A 15289-nucleotide genomic window follows, 5' to 3' on the forward strand; every position below is an offset into this window, starting at 1 on the left:
TAATGACAAAAAAATGAAGTTCTCTAACAGCTAGTTGCTTTAAATATATGCAAGGAAAAAGCAGAATATAAACAAACCTAAATGCTGTTCAAAAAGGTTTCTCAATGGGGTGCTGGAATGAAGGGATCCAGGGTACAGACACATACTCACTAAGAGTAGTGATGCAGGGGTAACAAGGCCATAAAAAAAGTAAAGCACTTGGGTTCATTTCTAGAAGGGTAGAATTATAAACCAGATAAATTATGTTGAAGTTGCGGTGAATCTTGCTTGAACCACTTTTGGAGTGCTATGCACAGTTCTGATCCCCATGTTATAAAAAAGACATAGAGGCACTGTGGAAGGTACAAATAAGATTTACTGGGATGATAGCAGAACTGAGAGATTATGCCTATCTGGACAGATGGGGACTCTTTTCACTGGAAAAAATGAGAAGGCTGAGGGGTTGCCTGATAGAGAGGCTTTACAGTTACGAAAGGGTTTGATAGGGTAGACGTGGAGAAGCTGTTTCCACTTATGGGGGAAGAACAAAATCAGGGGCCTTAAATGTAAGATACCAATGAATCCAACCAGGAATTCAGAAGAAACTTCTTTACCTAGGGAGTGGTGAGAATGTGGAACTCACTACCACAAGGGTTAGATGAAATGAATAGCATAGATGCATATTAAGGGAAGCTAGATAAGCAGAAAATGCAGAAAGGGGCACGCAGACGTGAGATTACACCCGAGTGAGACGTAGGTTGAGTAAGGAGTTGGGAATTTGGTTCAGGTGGTAAATTCTGGTAAGTTTTCCTTAACTTTAAATTTAGATTAAGAGTTAGGTTCTTATTTCAAACATTGTTATTTTAATAGCCTAGTTAAGCAGGGAGCTGCCTGAAGTGGCATATATCTGTCACTGAGGTGAAAGTAGTTGCCCCCAGATAGGTGTTAATTACTGTAGCAGAAAATTGAGCTAGTTAGTGAGTCATCAAAGGCTCTATATATAAGCAGAAAGATTTTAAACTCACACACAGAAAGGAGGACACGAAACTACACTGGAGTGAGATGTGGATTGAGTGAGCAGTTGGAATTTGGTTCAGGTGGGAACTCAATACAGAGGTGGAAAGAGATGCTCCTTTTTTTCAGCCTCCAGTGGTTGGTGAGTTTCCTCACCAAGACAGGTGAGTGCAGCTTTCTACTACTTAATCTTTACTAAATTATTAACTATTTGACTAATTAAATAAATAATGTTGGACAGAAATGGCAATGCTGGTGGTGTGCCATGACTACAGCAAGTGGGAATCTGTGGAATGCACTACAATGCCAGACAAGCATATCTGCAGAAAGTGTCTGAGCTTAGGCAATTTCGGCTCTGAGTTGCTGAGCTGGAGTCTGAGTTGCAGATATTGCTGGGCATCGGGGAGGGGGAGAGTTACCTGGACACTTAGTTCCAGGAGGTAGTCACTCCCCTTAGGTTAGGCAGAACCTTAGAGTTGGTCAGTGGTCAGGGACAGGAGGGTGTGACTGCGAGTCAGGCAGGTAAGGGGAACCAGCATGTAGTGATGGAGGAGCCCCTGACTTTGTCCAGCAGGTACGAGGTGCTTGTTACCTGTGTGGATGAGAAGGAGGACTGCGAGGTGGATGAGCAGGCTGACCACGGCAACGGTCATAGATGCCATTCAAATGGGGGAAGCAAAGAGGAAAGAGGCAGTGATAGGAGACAGTATAGTCAAGGGGATAGATACCGTTCTCTGTGGTTGAGAACATGGATCCAGACAGCTGTGTTGCCTGCCCGGTGTCAATGTTTGGGACATCTGCTCTGGGCTGGAGAGAAACTTGCGGAGGGAGGTGGAGGATCCAGTGGTCGTGGTCCATGTACTTACCAACAACATAAACAAGACAAAGAAAGAGGTTCTGTATAGATAGTATTAGCAGCTAGTGGCGAAATTAAAAAACAGGACTTCAAGGGTAAATACTCTCTGGATTATTACCTGAGCCATGAGCAAATTGGCAAAGGGTAAATAAGATTAGAGAGAGGAATGTGTGGCTAAAAGATTGGTGTGGGAGAAATGGGTTTTGATTCATGGTGCACTGGCACCAGTACAGGGAAAGTGGGATCTGTACTGTTGGGATGGCCTACACCTGAACCATGCTGGGACTAGTGTTCTGGTGAATCATATAACTAGGACGGCAGAGAGAGCTTTAAACTAAACAGTGTGTGGAGAGAGAGAGAGGGGGGGTGGGGATAATGTGGGAAGAGATATAAAATAAAGGGAAACAACAAAGTAATGGATCTGGGCAGCAATTTGGGTAATGAGTTCCAGAATGTGACAGGAAGGGACAGAACATACAATCCTAAGAGTGTACCAGCAGATGAAGCCAAAAATGGTCAAAGGAAAAAGAGTTTAAGGCCCTGTATCTGAATGCATATAGCATTGGTAAAAGGGACAAATTGTTAGCACAGATAAATAAATATGTATGATCTGATAGGCATCACAGAGACATGGTTGAAAGTCAACCAAGGCTGGGACCTGAATGTTGAAAGGTTTTTTGACATATGGACACAACAGGAAGCTAGGAAACGGTGGTGGGGTAGCTCTGATAATTAAGGAGGGCATTAGTTCAGTACTGAGAGAAGATCTTAGCTTGAAAGAGCAAGATGTAGAATCAGTTTGGGTAGAGATATGAAATAGTAAAGATAAGAGGTCAATTGTGGGAGCAGCATATAGACCCCCTAACAGTAAATATAGTGTAGGACAGGATATACAGGAAGAAATAAATGGTTTGTGTAAGAAAGGTACCACAATAATCATGGGTGACTTTAATCTACATTAGCAATATCAGATTGGTAAAGGTGGCCTGGAATGAGTTCATAGAGTGTTCTCAGGATAATTTCTCAAAGCAGTACGTTCTAGAGTCAACTGAAGAGCAGGCTATCCTAGACCTGGTAATTTGCAATGAGACAGGATTAATCAATAACCTCATGGTAAAGGAACCTCTCGGTGACAGTGATCACAACTGGATAGAATTTTATGTTTAGTTTGAAATGGAGAAGTGTGGGTTCATGACTAGTATTTTAAAGCTAAATAAAGGTAACTATGAGAGTATGAAGGAAGAATTGGTTAAGGTGAACCAGGAAACTAGGTTCAAAGGTAACACAGTAGAGTCGCATTGGCAGACTTTTAAGGAGGTATCAGAAAAGATTTATCCCAGTGAAAAAGGAAGGCTCTTTGAGAAGGATGCATCATCCATGGCTAAATAAGGAAGTCAAGCATAGTATTAAATTGAAAGAAACATTGTACAAATCTGCAAAGATTAGTGGTAGGTCAGATGATTGGACAGGCTTTAAAAACCAGCAAAGAATGACTAAAAAGATAACAAAGAGGCAAAAAGCAGAGTATGAGAGGAAGCTAGCTAGTAATGTAGAAACTTTTGCTCTCTGTTTTTATAAGTATTTGAATAGGAAAAGAGTAAATAAAGCCAGTGTTGGTTTTCTAGAGGGTCTGGGGAATTGATAATGGAAAACAAAGAAATAGCAGAGGTGCTTAACAGGTATTCTGTGACTGTCTTCACCGCAGAGGACTTAGAAAACTTCCCAGATTCTTGAAAATCAAGAGGTGGTAGGGAGGGTTGAACTTAATACAATCACCATCACCAGAGAAAGGGCGCTTGGATAACTATTTGACCTAAAGGCTGACAAATCCCCAGGACCATGGCCTGTATCCTAGAGTCTTAAAAGAAATGGCGGCACATTTAGCAAATGCATCGGTTATAATCTTCCAAAATTTCTTCATTTCTGGAAAGGTTCCAGCATATTGGAAAATAGCTAATGTAACACCTTTACTCAAGAAAGGAGGGAGACAGAAAGCAGGAAACCGGACAGTTGGCCTAACATCTGTCATAGTGCTAGAATCCATTATTACGGAGGTTTAAACAGGCTATTAAGATAATCACAATTTGATCAGGCAGAGCCAACATGGCTTTGTGAAAGCGAAATCGTGTTTCACTATTAGAGTTTTTTGACAAAGTAACACTCAAGGTGGATAAAGGGGAACCGGTAGATGTACTTAGATTTCCAAAAGGCATTTAATAAGGTACCACATCAAAATTTACTGCACAACATAAGAGCACACGGTGTAGGGTGTAACATATTAGCATGGATAAAGGATTACTTAGTTGACAGGAAGCAGAGAGTAGGGATAAATGGGTCTTTTTCAGATTGGCAAACTGTAACTAATGGAATGCCACAGGGATGAGTGCTGGGTCCTCGACTATTTACAATCTACATCAATGATTTGGATGAAGGGACCGAACGAATGGTAGCCAAATTTGCCGATGACACCAAGATAGTTAGGAAAGTAAGATGTCAAGAGGAGATAGTGGGTCTGCAAAGGGATACAGACAGGTTAAGTGAGTGGGCAAAAATTTGGCAGATGGAGTATAATGTGGGAAAATGTGAACTTGTCCATTTTGGCAGGAAGAATATAGAAGTAATTTACTATTTAAATGGAAGAAGATTGCAGAAGTTGGTGGCACAGAGGGATCTACAGAGGGTGGTACATGAATCGCATTAAGTTAGCATGCAGGTACGGCAAGTGATTAGGAAGGCAAATGGAATTTTGGCCTTTATTGCAAGAGGAATGGAATATAAAAGTGGGGAAGATTTATTACATCTATACAGGGCCTTGATGAGACCACATCTGGAATACTGTGTACAGTTTTGGTCTCCTTATTTTTAAAAAAGGTGTAATTGCTTCAGAAGCAGTTCAGAGAAGGTTCTCTGGACTCATTCCTATGATGAATGGGTTATCTTATGAAGAAATGTTGGACAGGTTAGGCCTATACCAATTGGAGTTTAGAAGAATGAGAAGCGATCTTATTGAAACATATAAGTTCCTGAGTGGACTTGACAGGGTGGATACCTGGAGGATGTTTCCTCTTGTGGGGGGGGGGGACAAAAGCCAGGATTTTCTGGTCCCACCCACAGTGGGAACTGTCACTTGCGGGAACAGAAAATTTGGAGAGACAGCCAAAATTCCATTGACTTTTGATGGGACCTGAAAATCCTAGCTGTGGGCAGGACCGGAAAATCCCACCCTAAAACTAGGGGACATAGGTTAAAAATAAGAGGTCTCCCTTTTAAGACAGAGATGTGACAAAACCTTTTTTTCCCCCCCCGAAGGGTCATTGGCGTGTGGAATTCTCTTTTCCAGAAAGTAGTGCCGGCTGGGTCAGTGAATTTATTCAAAGCAGAGTTAGACAGATTTTTGTTGGACGAGGGAGTCAAGGGTTATGGGGTGGGGGGGGGAGACAGACTGGGAAGTGGAGCTGAGACCACAACCAGATCAGCCATGATCTTGTTGAATGGTGGAGCAGGCCCGAAGGGCCAAATGGCCTCCTCCTGCTCCTAAGGATACATAGATAGAATTAGATGAAAATGGATGGAAAGAGGCTTGTGTGGCCACTCAGTGAAGACAGGCATGGACCAGTGGGCTGGATGGTCTGTTTCTGTGTTAAGGAAATAAAAACCTTGTTTAAGTAGTTTTTTAAAAAAATGTTCCTGTTTAGCAGTACCTCAAAGATTAATCTACATAAATATGTAAGTGATATGTTCATTTCTCCGTGCCTCATGGTTTTGTGTTTTTCTCTTCAGCTGCTTTTAGATGCCTCCCATTTTCAACTTCAAGTTGTCTAACATCATCATTCTCTTTCTCCCTCTTGGTCTGCATCCCTCTAATCTTCCTCCAATCACCTCCTTCAGCAAGTTCTCGTGCCTTAGAGCATGGCCAATCCAACCTTCTTGCCTTATCTTGATGAAATTTACTAATGGGGTTTTTCCTCCTCTATCATCCTGAGAACCTTCTTCATTGACCTTGTGTTCTGTCCAACTGACCTGCTCCATCCTGCTCTAGAACCACACTGCACAACTTTATAGTCTTTGGATGTCTGCTTTTCTCAAGGTCCACATTTCAGCCCATACATCGAGACACTCCAAAACTCTCAAGAGACTTGACAGGGTAAACACTTAGAAAATATATTTCCCTGGCTGGGGGATCTTGAACACACAGCCAGAGTCTCAGCAATAAGGCGTCAGCCATTTAGCACTGAGGAAAAAGTTCTTCAAAGGGTTGTGATTTTTAAAAGTTTATTCACGCAGTGTGGGCTTTGCTGGCTGGGCCAGCATTTATTGCCCACCCCTAATTGCCCTCGAAAAGGTGGCGGTGAGCTGCCTTCTTGAATCGCTGCAGTCCCCGTAATATACGTACACCCACAGTGCTGTTAGAGAATTCTTTGGAATTCTCCACATCAGAGAGCTGTGGATGCTCAGTCACGGAGTATATTCAAGATAGGGATCAATAGGTTTTTGGCTATTAAGGGAATGAAGGGATAAAGGGGGAGTGCAGGAAGGTGGAGCGGAGGTGGATCAGCCATATTGGAAGAGCAGGCTCAAGGGCCTGTACAGTCCACTCCAGCCCCTATTTCTAATTCCTTGATGGGGGCTGGCTGGCAACACCACGCAAATGATAAGGCCAATGGTATCTCCACTGGCCTAGCAAGCTTTCTAAATGCAATCTCAGCCCGTATTCAGGCAACCAGTGATTCAGCAACAGAACGAATGAACTTGCTACACAGACGATCCCAGCTGTGTCTCCTTTTATTCATTCCTTGGATGCGAGCGTTGCTGGCAAGGCAAACATTTCTTTCTTTTTTTTTAAAATCCATTCATAGGACGTGGGCTTCGCTAGCTGGGCCAGCATTTACTGCCCATCCCAAATTGCCTTTGAGAAGGTGGTGCTGAGCTATCTTTTAACAGAATAGCTTGCAAGGCCGATTCAGAGGACAGTTATGGGGTCAGCCACGTTGCCATGAGGCTGGAGTCACATGTAGGCCAGACTGGGTAAGGATGGCGGCATATTTCCGCCCCTGAAGGACATTCGTGAGTGAGAAAGGTGGGTTTTTAAAACGACAATCTGGTAGTTCCATGATTACTATTACTGAGATCAGCATTTTATTCCGGATTCACTAAATAACCTGAATTTAAATTCCTCCAGCCGCCGTGGTGGGATTTGAACTCATGTCTCTGAAACATTAACCCATTAAACAAGGATTCCTCTGGTTTACTAGTCCAGTAATATTACCACTAGACTACAGTCCCCAATGACAATGGGGAAGGGCCTGGTGGAAGATATTTCATTAAAAGTAAAGGCTGATTGAAAGAGAAATACATTCTGACTAAATTGTTGCATGGGCTCCATTAAGATGTCTGGATTTCAGTTGACATAACCTTCAATTCTTATCTTCACTGACAAACTAATGGTTTCAAGAGTAGTCCTTTAAAAGGATTACAATAAAACTGCTTCTGCAGCTTTGTTCCAACATCAGATTGAAATTTTCTCAATTTGTTTGAAAGATCCATTAGTGAAAATGGACAGGATTTCTTGGAAGCTTATTTTGTTTTTTTTTAAAAAAGTGTGTAAAAAGGCAGCCATCCGCTAAATTGAATGGCTTTGCGGGGGTGGAGTAATTTCCCACTGAAAGGGTGAGATTGACTCAGAGCATTGACAGGATCGGCAAAGATTCTTGTAATGTCACAAACCTCTCAATTATCCACTTCTTTGTATTCATTTCTCTTCTAAGTCCTTTACCTGCCTCTCTGGTCAAGCCCGCTTCACACTCTGGCCATTTGTGGTGTAAACATGAACTATCTGCGCACCCTTTCTGTCCTCAGCTTGACCCCTAGTTCTGGTTCTAGTGTTTGTGGCAATCTTGAACTTAAATTATCAGGATCCATTTGTCTGTTGCCTTGAGCATCTTGAATAAGTTATTTTCTCCAAATTAAACAAGCTCAGGGTCTTCAAACTCTCCTCAAAGTTCATTATTTGCTATTGCTTTGATTGCTTCTTTCCGGCTGAAGGTCCCCAGGATTTGTAGCTGCTGCAGAATAAAACTTGAATTGCTTTTCAACCTGCAACTTAGTGGTGAGACTTTACAAATGAAAGGACTGCAGTGAAATATACACTGTTCCTTCTGATGTGGACGTTCTCTTCTGGTATTTTCATACATCCAGTATCCTTGTTTGCACAAGATTCTTGTGCAACATTACACTTGTCTGCTAAGAATTATACATGACAGCAATGACATTTAGTCTGATTTGTCAAATGCTCTTCCAGCCGAACAATGCAACAGGTGGAATCAGAATCCACCCACACCCACACCCACACCCACACGCACACGCACACAGTTCTCCAGGCCCCTCTGTGGTGCAAAGTGCAAACAGCACCAAACCAAGATGTTACTAATCGCTGACAGTGCAACTCTGTAATTGTATGTAATGCAATTTAATGTTTTGATGTGCTTCACCTGCGTTGAGTCATGCTGGCTCTCCTGGCCGGCGTCTCACCTCGTACTCTCCATAAACCTCAACTCATTAAAAATTTTGCTACCCATATCCTAGCTCTCGCCAAATTCTTTTCACCCACCTTCTACATGCTCGCTGATCGCTATCCAGTCTGATAATGCCTCGATTTTAAAAATTCTCTTCCCTTGCACTGAAACACCTCTATGGCCTCGCCTCTCCATATCTCTATAACCTTCTCCAGCTCTCAATCCTCCGAGATCTCTGCACTCTTCCAATTCTGGCCTTTTGCATGCTCCCAATTTTCTTTACTTCACCAGTGGGTGGCCATGCCATGCCTTCAGCTACCTAGATCTTCAACTCTGGAATTTCCACCCTAAAATTTTCTCCTCTTTACCTTTAAGACACTCCTTAAAACCTTTGACCAAGAACCCTAATATCGCCTTACATAATAACAACAAAACATGCTGGAAAAACTCAGCAGGTCTGACAGCATCTGTAGAGAGAAAGACTGAGTTAGCTTTGAGTCAGTATGACTCTTCTTCAGAGCTAAAGGGAAGTAGAAATGTGGTGAAATATATATTGTTTAAGGGGGGTGGAATAGGTGAAGCTGGATAGAAGGCCAGGTGGAGGCAAAGGAGCGATTGCGGAAGATGTCATAAACAAAAGGTCAAAGGGGTGTTGATGGTGGTGATACTGGCTAAAGGAGGTACTAATGGTGACATTAAGAGTAGAAAGCAGAATGAGCAAGTGACAGATGGCCCTAGTGGGGGTGGGGTGGGGGGAGGGGGCAGTGGTGGAAAAAAAAGATCGAACAGGCTAAAAGCTGGGGATAAAACAATGAATAAAAATGGAAATACATTTTAAAAATAATAATAATGAAAGTAAGTGGGGAAGAAAATAATTAATAAATAGAAATAAAAAAATAAAAATGAATATAGAAAGAAGGGGGAATCAAAAAAGGGTGGGGTTGGAGGGGCGAGTTCATGGTCTGAAGTTGTTGAACTCAAAGTTAAGCCTGGAAGGCTGTAAAGTGCCTAGTCGGAAGATGAGGTGCTGTTCCTCCAGTTTGCGTTGAGCTTCACTGGTACATTACAGCAGGCCAAGGACGGACATGTGGGCATGAGAGCAGGGCGGTGTGTTGAAATGGCAAGCGACAGGAAGGTCTGGGTCATATCTGCAGACAGACCGAAGGTGTTCCGCAAAGCGATCACCCAGTCTGCGTTTGGTCTCTCCAAAGTAGAGGAGGCCGCATTGGGAGCAGCGAATGCAGTAGACCAAATTGAGGGAAGTGCAAGTGAAGTGCTGCTTCACTTGAAAGGAGTGTTTGCGCCCTTGGATGGTGAGGAGGGGATGACAGGGCCCTCAACCGTGTCCGGCCCATGTGCCGCGCCTCTGCCCTCACAACTTCCTCTCCCTCCCAGAACCATGATAGGGTCCCCCTTGTCCTCACTTTTCACCCCACCAACCTTCGCATTCAAAGGATCATCCTCTGCCATTTCCACCAACTCTAGCATGATGCCACCACCAAACACATCTTCCCTTCACCCCCCTGTTGGCATTCTGTAGGGACCGTTCCCTCCAGGTCTCCCTGGTCCACTCCTCCATCACCCCCAACACTTCAACCCCTCCCACGGCACCTTCCCAAGCAATTGCAGAAGGTGCAACACCTGCCCCTTTACTTCCCCTCTCCTCACTGTCCAAGGGCCCACCGCCGTCCCCTCCCCCAACCCCACCCCCACTAGGGCCATCTGTCACCTTCCAGAGTGCTCACCCTGGTCCTGCCATTATCACATTCTGCTTTCTACTCTTAATGTCACCATTAGTACCTCCTTTAGCCAGTACCACCACTATCAACAACCCTTTGACCTTTTGACATCTTTCACAATCTCTCCGTTGCCTCCAGCTTTCGCTGGCCTCCTATCCAGCTTCACCTATTCCACCCCCCTTAAACAGTATATATTTCACTACATTTCTACTTCCCTTCAGCTCTGAAGAAGAGTCATACGGACTAGAAACGTTAACTCTGTCTTTCTCTCCACAGATGCTGTCAGACCTGCTGAGCTTTTCCGGCATTATTTGTTTTTGTTTCAGATTTCCAGCATTCACAGTATTTTGCCTTTATCCTAACATCTCCTTATGTGGCTCAGTGTCTGATTTTGTTTGATAATGCTCCTGTGAAGCACCTACAGGGACATTTCACACAGTCATTTTTGTTGGCTTGAAGAGATTCCAACAATGGTGTAGTGAAAATTGTCGGATTGAGTTCTGACAAGCTGCACAAGGCTGAGTGAGGGTAATGTCTTTCTCTTGTGAAACTTCGAAATAAGTGTTCATCACCTTGAGACTCAATCTTTCCACTGTTCCCCTCACTAGCCCGTTGCACTCTTTCCCATGCAAACTCCAACGATCCAAAAATCCACCACCTATTCTCTATCCTCTACCAATTAATATGATCTATAACCCAAATTCACACTAACCTCCACTGGATGCCCAACAAACTGGTTTCAACATCTTTGTCATTAATCACTGGTTCTTCCATGAACTTGTCCACCCTACCCCAGCTCATACCCTCCAGGCTATTAATTCAGGTGTGTTGACCACTCCTTCTCTCTGTCCCTCAAAGCCTTCAACCAGCATGCCACTCGTCTCAAATTCTCTTCCTAGACTCATTTATCTTGCTACATCTCTTTCCACCTTCAAAAGCCCTCTCGAAACACTTCTCTTTGGTCTCACCATTGTCACTTTCCCAACTTTTCCCCTAATTCCTTCCATTATCATTATCCTCTTTATAAAGTTCCTGGTGATGCAATGCTACATTAATTGTGCTATAAGTGAAACTTGATATTGGTGAAGAGTCCTGTCTTTAGACTACAGTAGTTGCAGCTTAACTTGTATCAAGTGCAAAATTAACTTTAAAAAGACTTCTGGCTACATTGAGTGAATTACTTAGAGGCTTTTTAACTTCATTTTCAAACTATTTAATAACCTCTTCGGAATTGAGTAACAGAGAAAGTTTACTTTCTTAATTGAACACAATTACTGCAAAGTCATGAGACTAGACATGTCCATTGCGATGATAGTTCATTTCCATTGCTTCCCAGTAGCATTACTCTGACGCTTGAATTGTGGGGGTGGAGGGGCTCATTTTAAATCTAAATTGCCAACAGGAAACTGACAAGCAGATCAGCTGTTCCGCAGCTTCCTGTTCGGTCCTCTCAACGCATACCTGCACTGAGCTGGCAAAGGCCTTATGCATATTTGCATTTTCTGGGCTCAGGGCCATGGCATTGCAGAAACGAAAAATGATCATTGTATGCCTTGGACAAACTGCATTCTACCACGGACATAAAACACACTCCTCCGTCAGCTCCACAACAGAAATTCTGAAGGGTTTACCCCAAACAATTATTTTCTTTGTTCCCACAACAGAACAAATGACCTCCACAGCTACACAAACCCACGCAAAATGGAAATACTCCCAGTAATCCTAACAGAAATATCGCCAACCTCAAATTAACAAGAGACAACTGAGGATAAAGTAAGCTTTGACAAAACAGTCTTCTACATCTTGACCAAAGGGAATGAAATTCCTGCATTCGCTAATTTTAGAGATAAATATATATACGAGGAAAATGATTCAATCACACTTTTAAAAACTTGCCTCTTAAACTCACGAAGGCAGAAATTGAAGTCCTACCTTTGAAAAGATGAGTCACTTCTTCAGTCATAGCACTCACCTGATTTAATACTTCAATAAGCCATTGTAAACACTGTTCATCTTTCAATGATTCAAGCTAAGAAGCACAGAGCTGAGATCGCTAAACATTTTCTAACTACTCATTCAAATTATTTATTTTGTATAAAAAAAATACTTCAATCAAGATGAGGGATATCAGTGCTAGGAAATGGGAACACTTTTCCATTTCAGTCATCTAGTGTGACGCACTCCTGTGTTAAGTCGAGGTCGGATGCAGAATAAAGTTTCCTGCATTCGGTCATGATGCTCTTCAGCCACAGTCTGAGTACAGCATTCCCTACTTGAAGAGGGTGTACACTTTTATACCAGCAATCCTGTGTGATATCACCAATCTAGAGATAGATTGTGGACTGATGCCCGTTAAGAACTAAGTTGAAATTGTAGAAACTCATTTCACATAGGACCCAAAAGACTGAGATAACTTTCAGGCTTCATCCCATCACTTTGGCATGGATTCAAACCCCATTCTCTCAGTAGAGTATAGCATGTACAGCAGAAAAAAAGGATCATTGTCCCAACCGGTCTCTGCCTGTGTTTATCCTCCACATGAGCCTCTTCCCATCCTTCTTCATCCAACTCTATCAGCATAACCTTCCATTCCTTTCTCTCTTATGTAGTTATCTACTTTACACTGAAATGCATCCATTCTATTCACCTCAACCACTCCTTGTGGTAGCAAGTGTAGGTTTCAATTGTTCAATTGTTTTTTGCTCGATTAGGCGAGTCTGTTTACCATTGATGATCACTGTGCTTGATTGGTTAAGCCTTGGTGTCAACTCAGTAAAACATAAACAAACTGTAGAAGTTGCTGGAAGCTGCAGCTGTAAGCATGGGGGCTGACATTTTAAAGCACTGTGTGAAAAGCCTGTTACACACATAGAAACTAGTGCCATCTCTGCATTTAAAATACACAATAGCGAGTTCCACATTCTAACTATCTTCTTTGTAAAGGAGTTTCTCCTGAATTTCCTGTTGGATTTACTAATGACTACGTTATATATCGAACCCATTGTGCCAGCTCTTGTGAAGTTACTCTTGCAAAGCTTGAATTTGTTTTAGAAATTATTTTGGTGTCCTGTTCAGCAAGAGGTTTTCATAAAAGGCGTTGTTATCTCAGAACTCTGACTGTAACTGTGATGAAACAGCATGATGCACTTTGCACAAGCCTACAATTAATAATGAAGAAACATAGGTTTACTTCCTGAAACCGTCACTTTCACAATGTCAATGTCAGCTTGACTCAGTCAGCAACACTCTTTACTCAGTCAGAGAGCTCTAACCTTTCTCAGATATCTCCAGTGCAGCGTTGAGATGACTGCATTATCGGAGGTGCCTTCCTCTGGCTGAAGCATTAAAAACCAAGGTCTGTTGAGGACCTCCATTATACAGTTTGAAAAAGAGCAAGTTCTTGACCCTCAACCACCAGTATCAGGAAAGTCAACAAATGTTCATTCATCCTTATTCCTGTTTGTGGGCTCTTGCTGTGCATAAAATCACAAAGATGACAGTCAAACAAATGAATTTCATATGAAGCGCTCTGGGACATTTCTCGGCTGTGACATAAGTAGTGATCTTACTCATGATCAACGTTAGGACAGAATAAAAAGTAAATGAAGTAAGAAATTGCAAAACCCTTTAGACTCAGTACAAGTATACACCAAACAGTGGTGAAAGAATCCTCAATGAAAAAAACAGCATTAAGTTCTGACGAAAAGTCTCTGAACTGAAAGATTAACTCTGTTTCTTTCTGCACAGATGTTGCCTGACCCACTGAGTTATTCCAGCACTTTCTGTTTCTATGAAGTAGTAGCGGATGCTTAAAGTGACCTACGCTTTCATTTTGTGCGTGCTTTTCTGCTACTACACTCGTTCAAACTGCATAGTAAACTCCACTTCAGTACCAATGCCCTTTAAATTTCACACATTACACACTTTTTACCTCTGCTGTGTAACCTCTTGTTGTGTCACAGCACAAGTAAATATCCAGAATTGGTATGATACAGGTGAGTGCTGCAACTATGCAATATGCTTTGTGTCAGACCTCTTTGGAAACCAGAATGCAGAGGGCAGCAGACTCATGGGAACACCATCACCTGCAAGTTCCCCTCCAAGCCACAGACCATACTGACTTGGAAATATATTGCCGTTCCTTCACTGTCGCTGGGTCAAAATCGTGGAAGTCCCTCCCTAATAGCAATGTGGGTGTACCTACACCACATGGACTGCACGGTTCAAAAAGTCAGCTCACCACCACCTTCTCAAGGGCAACTAGGGATGGGCAATAAATGCTGCCCTAGCGACATCTCATGAATGAATAAATAAAAAGAAAAATTGACAGCTAACTTTATTATTCCACTACAAATAAAAACAACATGGTTGTTGCCAAGTTGGTGAAAGAATCCTCACTGAGAAAACAACATGAAGTTTACTGCAGCCAACAGAATGTTTTATTTACAATTTTAAAATTCTGGTCAAGGGAGGGGCGCCAAGAGCTGTCGTGGGAGGGGCAGCGGTCAGGACACCAGAGGAATTTGCTGGTCCTCCTAAATTAATGTCAGGAACCTTTAATCATCTACCTGAGCCATAATGGTTACTGGTTCATCAATCTTAGGGCAACATTTCCTTCTTAAAAACTGGGTTTTACATACGCTTCTACACAGTTTCCCATCTATGTTAGAATGTCAATCATTCCAATGCACCAAGCTTAATGCAGATTTTTAACCTTTAATCCTGATTTATATTTAAATTTGGTTGCTGCTACATCAGTCATCAGGGCAGTCATAATGCCCATGTTCTCACTGGTAATAACAGGGACTACTATTTTCTTCTTGGGGTTATCCATCCAGAAAAATCCCCTAAAGTGGTCTCATTATTCTTATGCGCTTCATGATTAATATTCGACTTGATGCATATTTTACATTGATGACAAAATAAACTCCAGTTGACAAAAGGCTGTGCCAGTATAAGTCCCATTTCCACCAATAGTAGGTGCTCTTCACAAAGCTATCCCCCTGTTTGGGTTCCAGATCGATATGCACTAGGAGCATTTGGGTTCTCAATGTTCTACTGCACAGCAAAAGAGCATTGTTTGCATTTACATGACAGTTTTCAGACCTCGGATCATGACTCAAAACACTTTGCAATCGGGGAATTAACATAGTCACCACTGCTTTGGGAAAATGTGGCAACCAACTTGT

At 42.5% G+C, this 15289-nt stretch overlaps 1 protein-coding gene across 5 annotated transcripts in view; it reads right to left on the minus strand.

Moving 5' to 3' along the window:
- LOC144676534 (5'-AMP-activated protein kinase subunit gamma-2-like) overlaps positions 1–15289 on the minus strand; it is a 462890-nt gene that overhangs the window by 304352 nt on the left and 143249 nt on the right. The window lies entirely within an intron of this gene.

Source organism: Cetorhinus maximus, chromosome 3, assembly GCF_964194155.1.
Source record: "Cetorhinus maximus chromosome 3, sCetMax3.hap1.1, whole genome shotgun sequence".
NCBI lineage: Eukaryota > Metazoa > Chordata > Chondrichthyes > Lamniformes > Cetorhinidae > Cetorhinus > Cetorhinus maximus.